Consider the following 14561-nt stretch of genomic DNA (forward strand, 5'->3'; position numbering starts at 1 on the left):
TGCCTAAAGTTGGTGGCAAAAGAAAAAGGAAAATTCAAGAGACAACAAGCAGGCCTGTTACTCGCTCGCAAAAGGAACAAAAAAAATAAATGTTATAATTCAGAAAATATGTCTTTGGCCTTGTTTTGTTGACTTCACATTATCTAATTACTATTGTATGTATGCTGAAGACTGTGTTGTTTCCAAACTTTCAACTATGTTCTTGTACACGTGAAGTTTTGGAAATGTTAACACTCATAATTAATTGTGTTATAAATATTTATGTTGTAATCGTCTGTTCAGTAATGGTCCACCAGGAGCCAGTTGCTAAGTTTAGAGAAGCTGCCATTGACTTTGCAGCAAAACATTGCATTTGGGTGTGTTAATTGATGTAAGAATTGCATATGCATATTAGTCACATGCAATTATTAAAACACCTAAGTAAGTGCAAACATCTTTCTTGTACGTGTACAGCAGGATTATGTGTAAATTATTACTTACCTTTGCCTTGCTTGGCCATTGTAATTTTGTCCTTTAATCAGTTGTGTGTTCGTTTCTATAACATCTCAGAATGTATAATAATATATATACACACACACACACACACACACACACACACACTGAGTGAGTGTGAGTGTGAGTGTGTGTATATATATATATATATATATGTATATATGTGTATATATATATGTATATATGTGTATATATATATGTATATATGTGTATATATATATGTATATATGTGTATATATATATGTATATATGTGTATATATATATATATATATATATATATATGTATATATGTGTGTGTATATATATATATATATATATATATATATATATATATATATATATAGTACTATATAAACTGGTATACACAAACTAATACACTTCATGCTTCCTTGTGAAAGCACACTATTTTAATAATACAGGCCTAATGTTTGAGAAATATCCTAAGTATGAGACTCTAACAGTATTGTGCTTAAACAAATGTTTATTACTTAATTCAATCATGTTTCTCACCATTTAAATAGGTTTCATACAAGGTATACTTAATGCCATCAATGTTGTGTGTACTCCTGCAATATAAAAAAAAAAAAAATATTATATATAAATATATATATATTTTTATAAGAGATATATTTATATATATATATATATATATATATATATATATATATATATATATACACACGTATTTAAACTCATGCAGACAGGGAGTTAACCAGACTTTCACATACACACAGAAATGTAAGCGGGGAAAAAACATTTCTTTTTGCAGGTGTGTTTTTACTGATATGCCTGGCTAAGAAATATTTTCACACACTGGTCTTTGTTAGTTTTCAAAAAAACACTATGTGAACGCATTCACAGTCTAGGGATGTTTTTCACAAACGAGATAAAAGAAGGAGAAATGTTTCTCCCACAGTCCCATATCACGAACCACAACTGTTAACCCAATTAGACAAACAAATCCAATTGGCGTTTGAAATAAGGAGTCAAAGTAGTTACTTTTGTTGACCTTGACAAGGAAAAACAGGAGTTTGTTAGCCATTCAGCACATTCATTTTGATGAGCAAATAACACAGACCTGCACACAGCTTTTGTGCTACTCAGACATGGCTGATGAATTCGTAAACAATATTAATCCCCTTTTAGGGTATAAGTACATGATCTGTGAAGCCATCTTGAACAGTCGCGGACAGAAAGCAAGCACACGCCAAATCGATGATTTCATTCGAGCAAAATATCCTTATTACCAAGACCGTAAGCATGCACGGAATTTTAATTCCTCAATAAGATTCACTTTATCAAGTAATGACTTTTTTGAACGTGACCAGGATAAGCTACAACACACCTATGGTTTCTGGAAGATTGCCCCGGAAAAACAATTTATCCTGAAAGACGGCACTTATATTGTCGTGAAAGGCATATTTATTCCTAATGGCAATAGCAATGTATCCGCTACTACTGATCCGTTTGAATCGATACGTGCTGCAATATCTGCAGCCTCCATTCCTGAAACCCACATTGTACAAGAACAAAAGTACTATGATTATGTACCAAGCCTTTCAGCTGAAATTGCATTGGAATGGGAACCGGAAGAAATGAACCTACCTCCCGACCAATTATTTGAAGAAAGCAGTGGCGATTCCTATGAGCGCATCCTGGAGGAGATATGTGCCATACTGGATTCAGTGGTTGGGTTAAGCGTGGATGAAAATGGCTTGCATTTCTGGAGCGACCAGTTGCAGCCAGGCGAAGAGTTAATTCTAGAAGAATGGTAAATATAACAATCGTTATGCGTTGACTCTGCGTTTAAATTTTTTTTTTTTTTGTAACCACCATTTTCACTTTCAATGCGTGGATACAGCGTAACATTGCAGACTGCATAACATGTAGCGATCACAAACAAATTGTTTCCTAATACAATATAGTAGGACCTGAAAGAGTAGTACACATTGCTGACGGAATAAATATACGTACTTTCCTATCCCTTTAAACATATTAGCAACATTTTACCATTACTCTAACACATACCTGTTTTGTTATCATGCAACATCTACAACATTGAAAACTGGGTCCACCACGTATGACGTGGGACCCTTGTCATGGGCCAAGGCGTCCTTAAAAAGGATTAGTGATGTAAGTCCCGCCCCCAAGCGACGTGCGCGCCTCAAAGCCTATTGGCTGTCATGTTTTGTTATAGTAACGGTAACTGCAGTGTGTGATGCGTGCGGCTCAGTGTTTGTAGGCGTACCCTGGGCGTTAGCCGAATGTTAATTGAGTGGGAGGAGTGTTAGCGTGCGTTTCACGCTGGCTTAACATGACGTCACACGTATTGCATTTGCGCATTGTGTTATCGGCCGTGCTTTCTGTTCAAACACGTCTGTTTAAAAAGAATACAGATGTACTCGTTTAGAACGAATGTAGTTTCGTCTTCATTGTATTTGAAATAAAGATGTTATGTTTACTGGTATTTTCAACATGTATTGAACGCACAACGTACGCTTTGTTTTGCGCATGCGCTAACAGTTAGTGGAGCCAAGCGTGAAGTGCGTGCGCACACAAAGATGTGCGCGCACATCTTTCAGTATACAGGCAACGTTCACTTCTTATACATAGTTATGCCTGCTACAAATGTAAAGAAACATTACATACTGATGAACAGTTTTACTTCTAACATATAAGTGACTGACGTGTGTATCTACACAATCATATAGAGCTGCGTAACGCGTTGTCACGGATGCATATCTAGTAAGGTGCCATCTTTGACCATCATGTGTTTGCTGTATTTCAGAGATGTCGGGGAAGATACAATCGGATCAATGTATGATTTCAGAAGAGTCTACCTTTATATGAGATGATTGTGAGGAGGAGCCACCGACTACTATACTACATATGGAACTAATTTTATATTGCTTGCAGCGCTTATTAACAAACAATTAAAAATGTGATACCCTTATGCCTATATTGCATAAGCACTTAATTAACATAATGATGTTGCAAAAGAGTGCCTCATGAATTTTTATTGAGTGTTCTTTAATGACTACTAACATTTTATGACATGGTGTGTTTTATATATAACAACCATTCCCACTCTGCTAACACATTTGTGTATTCTAATATGTAATGGAACGTATGACTGTCGAAACTATGTAACAATAATAATAATAATATGAGCATGTTCATGTATAGGGCTGCTAGTTGTACGCAGCGATTTACAGACACATGTTTCAGCCTGAGGTCCCTGGCCCGTGGAACGTACAAATGTTTTTTTTCCGCATGAGGCACAGGGAGATAAAGTGACTTGGCCAAGGTCACAAGGAGCCCACACCGGGAATTGAACCAGACTCCCCTGCTTCAAACTATCAGTGCCAGTGTGTGTCTTTACTCAGTGAGCCACTCCTTCTCCCAATGTAAAGGACACTTACAACCAAGTAGCCATTTATTTTTAAAATCTCTTGTTACATGGGTATGTAGATAAAATGGTTTGGGACTGTAGCAAATAATGTTAGTGGCCAGATGTTATGGTCCCCTCCAATGCATGATGTTCTGAATATGACATCACCATCATGTTATGAAGTACGTTTCTGTGTATATTTCATTAACCTAACTAACTATAGTTTACTGTGTTTATTAATCGTTTAGAAATACATAGTATAGTCAATATGATGATATAAGCTACCATAATAAAGCTGGTGTTATCATTTGTCGGTGTTATACATGGATCCTACACCAATTGATAGAGACACAAACAGTTGTCTTAAAAAGTGTGTCTATGCTAGTGATGAATGTGCTCCCGTAAGTAAACAAATAAGTACAGTTATCCCCTTTTCTCCAACCACCTCTATATTACATTAATGGAAATTATAAGGAAACATACATAAAATGTGATGAAATGTGAGTAATCATTTTGTAATACAATGCACATGAAAGCTCAAGAGTAGCTAAATGCATATACATGATACAGAAAGTACATATATGTAACATTTGTGTTTAAACCAATATGTTGGGTTTTTAGTTCCAATAATTATAGGAAGATTGAGGTAGCCACATCTTATGAGAGATGTCAGCAAATATACATACCATGATCAGTCATACTGGAGATATACCTATAATGCAAAGGAACAATATATAAATTGCAAACATTGACATGCCATCTTCAGTACCGTAAACAACACAGCAAAGTGTGTATTTGGTGTTAAATGTACAACACCATGTATATTTCATGACATTCAAAATGTAAATCAGCCTGGTGTACACATCATATGGATGTACATGTTACACTGCACCAATAACATTGTATGTAAGCATACTAGAAGCATGAATGATTATGGGCATAATATGTGTTTTGTCTTAGCATAAGGAATAACACAATGCTAAAATATTATTGCTTTGTTACCCAAGTTGTATTCACATACACACAACTAAAGTACAATTGAAGAGGGATTATATAACCTGTGCAACAATAACATACCGGTGCCACATCCCTTTGTGCACACAGCAGAGAAAAGAAAGGTGTGCAACCCATATTCATCTGTGTCCTAACAGAAGGTTATATAAAGAAACATTATTGTTAATATAACATAATTAAACTATAAAAGTAGTACTAGGAACATATGAGTTTGTACTTACAAGAAAAAAATGAATTGATGAGATTCTGTCGTGTCTGGCCACCACTGGCTGTTTGTTCATTTTCAGCAGCTACATGGGTGGGATGCTCGTCTACCAAAGCCTCAGCTAGGTCTGACTGTACATTGTGCCTGAGTGCAACATTGTGCAAAATGCAACAGGCAAGGATAATATCAGACACTTTTTGAGGCTTGTATAGAAGAGCCCCACCAGTTCTGTCCAGACACCTAAACCTGGTCTTGAGTAGGCCAAATGTCCTCTCTATAACAGATCTTGTAGATATATGGGCTGCATTGTACCTGTCCTCTGCTTCAGTTTGAGGGTTTAGCACCGGAGTCAAGAGCCACGGCCTAATTCCGTATCCTGAGTCACCTATAATGAATGGAGCACACATAAGCTGACATTAGTGATCAAATTGTACAATGCCAACATTCCTAAATCAACATGTGTTTTGTGTTAGAACATGTAAATATGTACTCACCCAGCAGCCAACCAGGTTCAAAATGTCCCTCTTCGAACGCATGGAAGACTGAAGAGTTCCTCAGGATAGAGGAATCGTGACTGGAACCAGGGAACTTGGGTACCACATGCATTATCCTCATCGTGGCATCACATACCACCTGTACATTGAGTGAATGGTAGTGCTTCCGATTGCGGTACACATGCTCACTCTGACTAGGTGCAATCAAAGCAACATGTGTGCAATCGATTGCACCCAGCACACATGGTATCCCTGCTATATTATAAAAGCCAGTCCTGACTTCCAGCCACTCTGTCGCCTCTGTAGGAAAATGAATATAATTCCTAGCGCGTCTATTGAGTGCATAGAGAAACTGGGTCAAGGCCCGCGAGAATGTAGATTGCGAGACCCCGCCCACTATGCCCACAGTTGTCTGGTATGACGCGGAAGCAAGATAATGTAATGAGCACAGCATTTTAACAAGCCCAGGGACTGCACGACCTCTGGCTGTGAAAAAATCTAAATCCCCCCTTATCTCCTCATAAAGAGCTAAGATTGCTGCTGAACTCAAACGATAGCGACTTACAATCTCCTCCTCACTCATCCCATCTAACAGGGTTCTCTCCCTGTACAGACGCGGACGAGGCACAAGTTGTCTCCTCTGTCTTCTCCTCTGATCTCCTGTCCCTCTACCTGTCCCTCGGCCTGTCCCTCTCCCTGTCCCTGTCGTATCCGCGTCACTGTCACTGTCCCTCGGTGTGTCCCTACCTTGCCCTATATGATTCTCTTGAACATCAAGCATGTCATAGAAAAGAATGTTCCTCCGTCTCCTAAACATTCGCAACATTTTGAAATGAGTAGCTGTGAATGAGCAGGTAATGTGCGTCCTTTAAATAGGTATGTGATGATGTCAGGTGACATAGTAAAATGCAAGGTGTTACATTAACATAATAAAGTACTTCTGTGGCAAGCTGTGTGCACTTGTTGTTCTAAGTATTTGTTGTGTGTATTCTGCAGGGAATGATGATATTTGGCAATGATGTGACGTGAAGCTTTGTACAAAGATTGCTTGCAAATAAATAGTTGCATGTGCAATGCATGTAACACTTGTGAACGCAAGAGTCAGTCATGTAATGAGACAAAAAGGCTGAGATTGACGTGGGAAAAGTTTTGTGTAACATGTGTAATTATCCATGTTATTGTGACATGTTGGCAACAATGAATAGTCGTGTGCATATGCATGCATTTGTGTAAGGAGGATAGTTGGTATAGAATGAGTTTACAAGGTGTCCCAATGATGAATTACTGTACATGTGTGTATAAGTTAGGTTGAAGTGCTTGTAATGCAACGGTTACAATGTAAACATGCAATGTGATTGAGCGTCCAATAAGTGACGTCATGAAAATAGGGAGGACCCAAAAGTATATGTAAACATGAGAATACAGATGTACATGAACGTTTAAAGATGCGTGTCACATTACAAGCATTGTGTAATGTAAAGGAAGATGAATATACTGTGTATGTGTGACATGTGTGACATGTGTGACATCATGTAAATAATTGTCGCTGAGTTGAGTAAAATGTGTGATATGATGTGAGGTTCTCCTTTAAGAGTGTAGTATAGTATTTTCCCTTGCCACATCATCACATGATGAGTAATGTGACCCGCAAATGCTGAAAACATGTAAAAGTCGAATGTTATGCAAATAAGACACGTCAGCTGTGACACAATGCAGGGAATGCCCCCACACTGTAATGCAAATCCCCCTTGTATTGTGAGCAATGAAACGTAAACAGTACTATACTGTTATACGTCCCCGCTCCATTGACTTCCATTGATGTACAGAAGATGTTTTTTTTCTAAGTGCCGTTCCGGCAGCCTTAGCGATCGTTCTCCCGTCCAAAATGCCAACTTTAGTTGGCGGGAGAAATCGGCCATAACATCTCAATTTCGTAGTGCCGATCAGCCCCGATAAGCTGTTTTTTTTTGTTGAATCCAGCCGATTTAAAAAAGTGGCGATCAGTGTCGAAAACAGGCTTATCGGCAGGCGACTGGCCATAACCAAATTATCGGCTCCGAAACCTGGCGATATGAAGCACTTATCGGCGCTTACTGAATCTCAAACCCAATTTTGGCTATAACATGGCCATATTTCCCTTATCAACGCTTACTGCATGAGGCCCTAAGTGATACATTATGTAGTTCAAATCCCCTCTTTATATTATAAATGTGTTCCCCCAATCTTCTCTGTAATGTTCTACCGTGCGGCCTACATATTGGAGGCCACACGGGCATTCGAGAAGATATATGACATATTGACTGTGACAATTAATTAATGTTCTGATGGGATATTCTTTTCGTGTAATGTTTGATGAGAATTGTTTAGTTTTAATACTATACTGGCAAGCTGTACATTTTGCACATGGGAAATAACCTTTGATGTTATTTTTAGTAATAGTATTTTTACTAAAGGGACATCTTGGTGACAAAAACGTTTTCAGATTGTTAGCTCGCCTGAAATATATTTCAGGTTTTTCTTTGAGATGTTTCCTTAAGATCTCGTCCTGTCTCAATAGGCCCCAATGTTTGGCAAAGATTTTTCTTATCTCTGGTGCTGATGTGTTGTATTGTGTGGTAAAAGCAACTGTTCTATTCTTATCTTCTTGATCAATGGGTTTGTACTGCAGTAAATCTGATCTCGGCATGTTTCTTACAGTTTCCACTGCTTGTTCTAACTGATGTTTGTTGTAGTCCCGATCTAAGAACTTTTTTTTCAGTTCTTGTGCCTGTAGTTCAAACATGTGAGGCTCAGAACAATTACGTTTGATCCTAGCCAGCTGTCCCTTGGGGATGTTTTTTATCCAATTTGGATTATGGTTACTGCTGGCTAGGAGGTAATTGTTGGCCTGGACAGGTTTGTAATAAGTTTTTGTCTGCAAGATCTTATTATCTACATACAACTGGAGGTCCAAAAATTCGATATTTTTCTTACTCTCTTTGAAAGTGAACCTTAAGTTCCTATCGTTGTTATTAAGATAGAGTTTGAATTGTTCTAATTCAAAAACAGAACCCCTCCAAATGAATATGACGTCATCTATGTAGCGCCGCCATAGGACCAAACTTGCCCCCAGCTCCGGGTTGGACCAGATGAAATCATCCTCCCATTGCCCCATGTTCGCGTAGCTGGGAGCAAATTTGGTACCCATGGCGGTGCCACATACCTGTAAATAAATTTTTTCCTGAAAAAGAAAATAATTGTGTCTTAAAATAAAATCTATAGAAACCATTAGAAATTGAGCCAGTTTTGGTGATAACGTATTGTCTTGTTTTAACTTGGATGAAATTGCTTTACATCCACTTATATGAGAAATTACAGTGTATAGTGAGATCACATCTGCCGTCACTATTATGAAGTCATCATGCCACTGAATGTCCCGTAGTATTTGTAAAATGTGGGTGGTGTCTCTTAGATGAGAACGTAACTTAACTACATATTGTTGCAAATGGGGGTCAATGAATTCTGATAGAGGTGAAGTCAATGATCCTATACCAGATATTTTTGGGTGACCTGGTGGTCTATTGAGATCTTTATGTATCTTTGGGATCATATAGAAAATGGGTAATCTGGGGTAGATGTTATAAATGAATTCTTGTTCTTTCTCCCCTATTGCTCCATCTGTACAGTAACTGCCTGTTCTAATATAGTTTTTAATTTCTTCTGATATAGAAATGTAGGATTATTCTCCAGCATTTTATAAGTGTCTTTGTCCTCCAATATATGTCTAGATTCTTCTATATAGTAGGAGGCATCCATGATTACGATGCCCCCCCCCTTTATCTGCCGACTTGATCACTATCTGATCATTGTTTTCCAATTGTGTGATTGCTTCTTTCTCATGTTTGCTCAGATTTTCCTTCCCTATCTTCTTTTTAATAATGCATTTCTCTATGTCTGCTGATACCATTTCTGCAAACGATTCCACTAGGTTACCCCTCGCAAATTTTGGGTAAAATGTGGAGCTAGGTTTAAATTTTGAAAAAAAAATTCTGTCCTTTCATCATCTTGAATCGTGTTAGCTGTGTTAGTATTTTTTGCAAATAATCTTTTTAAAGCTAACTTTCGAATGAATTTTTGTACATCCACATGTAATCCAAAATGATTCGGGCCACATGTTGGAGCGAAAGTTAGGACTACCATTCGGACATTGTATCTAAGGTTTTTATTTGTTATTTGTTGTTTGCATAAGCGCTTATTTTACACCTATTTTTTACCTATTAGTGTTCATCTTGGGTGTTAGCAGCTGTGTAATATAACATTATAATATGAGTAATCTATTTTTAAATCATAGTACTAGGGGTCTAGATATAGATCAAGTATTTTCAACAGTAGATACCCCAGATTCACCTATGATACAGGAAGATATACAGGTAGAAGGTTTAGAAGCCACTTATGATAGATTAGAGAAATTAATGATCCACGAATCTCGACAACTGTGGGATGCGGTAGCATTAGAGAAATATCTAGAACCAAAAATGATTCCCCGCGGTCTGAGAATTTTTAAATCACCGACCACAGATTTTAACAATGATCAATTTGTAACTGAGTGGAACAGACTGCTTGATAATTGCTCCTTTGAGTTGATGAGATTTCTCATCTCAAATAGGAGACAATTACTTCGTAGATTAGACAACGAGATCACAGAGATTCAGGAATATCTTGAGACAGAGAACAGTCAGGAAAAAATATTATATGAAGATAAAATAGACAAAAAGACAAGACAGGCAGAGAAAGACATCAAAGAAAACAAAAGAATAAAACATCAAAGGGATAAGATAGATTATGCCCAAGGTAAATATAGAAATTGGAAAAAAACATCAAATCAAGAAAAATCCCAGAATGTCTATAAAGGACGTACAGTAGCAAAAATAAAAAGCCTTACTATGACAATAAATATAGAGCACCATCTAAAGATACTCGTGAGACATCTTACGATAGAACACCATCTACACATCAGAATATAGACAATAAAAAGGAAAATAAACAAGAAAAAGCAAATAACAGAAAAGAGGAAAGATCTGAGAATAAAGACCATAGAGAAGATGAGAATATACAACCAAAATATCATATCAATTCACCTTTTCATCAATTAAGAGGGTTACACTTAGATCATACCAATCAAAAGAAAAAAAGCCCCCCTCCAACCTCAATATCAAAGAAACATGCTAGTCCAGAAAAATGTACGAAAATCAATAGTGGAGATAAAAAACTAGGAGGAACACAAAAATCCAATCAAGAAAAGAAGACAACGTTTTCTTTTTTAGATTGGAAGAGAGAAAGAGATCAGGAGTTTCAGAGGAAACAACCAGAGAAAAAATGGGAATCTCCAAATTCGAGAAAAAGAAAAATAGAAAAAGAGGTAGAAGAGGGGGGAAAGAAAAGAGTAGCCAGATCAACTTGCGAATAAAGGAAGCTAAAGTGTTAAAAAAACAATTAAAACCACAATTAAATATATTCAACATTAGTAAATACCAATTTACTTTACATGAAAGAAAGGTTCTAAGTAAGGGCCTAACTTTCGCTCCAACATGTGGCCCGAATCATTTTGGGTTACATGTGGATGTACAAAAATTCATTCGAAAGTTAGCTTTACAGTAAAAAGATTATTTGCAAAAAATACTAACACAGCTAACACGATTCAAGATGATGAAAGGACAGAAAATTTTTTTTCAAAATTTAAACCTAGCTCCACATTTTACCCAAAATTTGCGAGGGGTAACCTAGTGGAATTGTTTGCAGAAATGGTATCAGCAGACATAGAGAAATGCATTATTAAAAAGAAGATAGGGAAGGAAAATCTGAGCAAACATGAGAAAGAAGCAATCACACAATTGGAAAACAATGATCAGATAGTGATCAAGTCGGCAGATAAAGGGGGGGCATCGTAATCATGGATTCCTCCTACTATTTAGAAGAATCTAGACATATATTGGAGGACAAAGACACTTATAAAATGCTGGAGAATAATCCTACATTTCTATATCAGAAGAAATTAAAAACTATATTAGAACAGGCAGTTACAGATGGAGCAATAGGGGAGAAAGAACAAGAATTCATTTATAACATCTACCCCAGATTACCCATTTTCTATATGATCCCAAAGATACATAAAGATCTCAATAGACCACCAGGTCGCCCAATAATATCTGGTATAGGATCATTGACTTCACCTCTATCAGAATTCATTGACCACCATTTGCAACAATATGTAGTTAAGTTACGTTCTCATCTAAGAGACACCACCCACATTTTACAAATACTACGGGACATTCAGTGGCATGATGACTTCATAATAATGACGGCAGATGTGACCTCACTATACACTGTAATTTCTCATATAAGTGGATGTAAAGCAATTTCATCCAAGTTAAAACAAGACAATACGTTATCACCAAAACTGGCTCAATTTCTAATGGTTTCTATAGATTTTATTTTAAGACACAATTATTTTCTTTTTCAGGAAAAAATTTATTTACAGGTATGTGGCACCGCCATGGGTACCAAATTTGCTCCCAGCTATGCGAACATTTTTATGGGGCAATGGGAGGATGATTTCATCTGGTCCAACCCGGAGCTGGGGGCAAGTTTGGTCCTATGGCGGCGCTACATACTGTAGATGACGTCATATTCATTTGGAGGTGTTCTATTTTTGAATTAGAAAAATTCAAACTCTATCTTAATAACAACGATAGGAACTTAAGGTTCACTTTCAAAGAGAGTAAGAAAAATATCGAATTTTTGGACCTCCAGTTGTATGTAGATAATAAGATCTTGCAGACAAAAACTTATTACAAACCTGTCCAGGCCAACAATTACTTCCTAGCCAGCAGTAACCATAATCCAAATTGGATAAAAAACATCCCCAAGGGACAGCTGGTTAGGATCAAACGTAATTGTTCTGAGCCTCACATGTTTGAACTACAGGCACAAGAACTGAAACAAAAGTTCTTAGATCGGGACTACAACAAACATCAGTTAGAGCAAGCAGTGGAAACTGTAAGAAACATGCCGAGATCAGATTTACTGCAGTACAAACCCATTGATCAAGAAGATAAGAATAGAACAGTAGCTTTTACCACACAATACAACACATCAGCACCAGAGATAAGAAAAATCTTTGCCAAACATTGGGGCCTATTGAGACAGGACGAGATCTTAAGGAAACATCTCAAAGAAAAACCTGAAATATATTTCAGGCGAGCTAACAATCTGAAAAATTTTTGTCACCAAGCTGTCCCTTTAGTAAAAATACTATTACTAAAAATAACATCAAAGGTTATTTCCCATGTGCAAAATGTACAGCTTGCCAGTATAGTATTAAAACTAAACAATTCTCATCAAAAATTACACAAAAAGAATATCCCATCAGAACATTAATTAATTGTCACAGTCAATATGTCATATATCTTCTCGAATGCCCGTGTGGCCTCCAATATGTAGGCCGCACGGGTAGAACATTACAGAGAAGATTGGGGGAACAGATTTATAATATAAAGAGGGGATTTGAACTACATAATGTATCACTTCATTTCAAAAAGGTCCATTCGCAGAGTCCTGTGGGGTTGAGATGTCATGCCATTGAATGTCCAAATTTCAGTAACAGAGGTGGAGACAAAATCAACTTCATTTCTAAAAGAGAGTCATTCTGGATCTTCGAGTTGAAGACCCTTAGCCCATCAGGTCTAAACATTGAATTCGATCTGTCAGCCTTCTTGAAATCACAGACCACTGAATATTCATTAAATCAATATATGATTGCTAACTTTAAAATGGATCAGGAAAAAATTTATAACTCCAACACACAAGTCTTATTAAATCACAGAGATGCTTTATATCAAATGTCTAGAAATTATTTAACAAGTAATCATTATTTAACAAATAATCAATATTTAATATATTTAACAAACATCCAACATTTGTTGTAACAAATAACCAAAAACTGTTGTAATATCATAAGTTGTTTTCACGTTATAATATATCTTTGTCTCTATAAGACATCATTTAGAAGGCAGATGAGACTAATTATTCTATCTGTAATTGCGCCAATCACAAAACATCTTCAATTACGGACTGGGACATATATAGAAGCACAGATGTACCTAGCACTTATCCCTGACGAAGAGAGACATTATTTGTGCTTTCGAAACGCGTTGGAAGGTATTTTGGCATTGTTGAGCCACCGTAGCGGAGGAAAAAACTGGTGACGTCATTGCGCGAACGGATCGTGTGCGTTCCAGGAAGGAATTCACGTGGGAGCACAGAATTTGATCCACCGGCTGCAGAGACGAAAACACCACCAGGCGAGCGGAGAACCCAACGGCAAAGACCAAAAAACCAAGTGCTTTATTCCTATTCACGTCCGGTGAGTAGGATTTCAATTTTAACCCAGGCGGAGCAAAGAAAGGAATTTTGAACTACGTTCCAAAGTGAAAGAGTGTGGACAGTGCTTAGGCACTTGCCCATTGTTCATTTATTTGTCAAACATTTTAATTATTCAATTAATTATTTATTCTTTTGTATTTATGTTTGTCATCCATGGTCATTTTAACCTTTAATAAATTGCTCTTTCAATTGTATTCATCTATCCCTTGGGTAATACACCATTGCAGGCTTCCTGCATGTTTTGTCTTTTTGTCTCTCCTTTTCCTGAGGACACTGCTCAATAGAAGAAACTTCAAGCATCACCTTCTATTACCTCACCTCAGCGCCAGAAAAGATCACCTTTCACCTTTAATCCAATTCTGGGAAGAAGATACCAGAACTAGCTTTTCAAGGCAGCTGCAGGACTACCATTCGGACATTGTATCTAAGGTTTTTATTTGTTATTTGTTGTTTGCATAAGCGCTGATTTTACACCTATTTTTTACCTACAGGAGCCCTATTGGCTGTAGTACTGCTGGTGATCCACTGCTCCGGGGCCTGCTG

At 37.1% G+C, this 14561-nt stretch overlaps 1 long non-coding RNA gene across 1 annotated transcript; it reads right to left on the bottom strand.

The window, feature by feature from the left end:
• Window positions 1-1000: 1000 nt before the first annotated feature.
• On the bottom strand, window positions 1001-4597 carry LOC142491201 (uncharacterized). Its single transcript, XR_012800341.1, has 3 exons — window positions 4571-4597; window positions 2099-2253; window positions 1001-1059 (listed from the first exon to the last, which is right to left on the bottom strand). It is a non-coding gene; the product is annotated as an uncharacterized LOC142491201 (long non-coding RNA).
• Window positions 4598-14561: the final 9964 nt, after the last annotated feature.

The sequence above is a fragment of the Ascaphus truei genome, chromosome 3 (genome assembly GCF_040206685.1).
Source record: "Ascaphus truei isolate aAscTru1 chromosome 3, aAscTru1.hap1, whole genome shotgun sequence".
Lineage (NCBI taxonomy): Eukaryota > Metazoa > Chordata > Amphibia > Anura > Ascaphidae > Ascaphus > Ascaphus truei.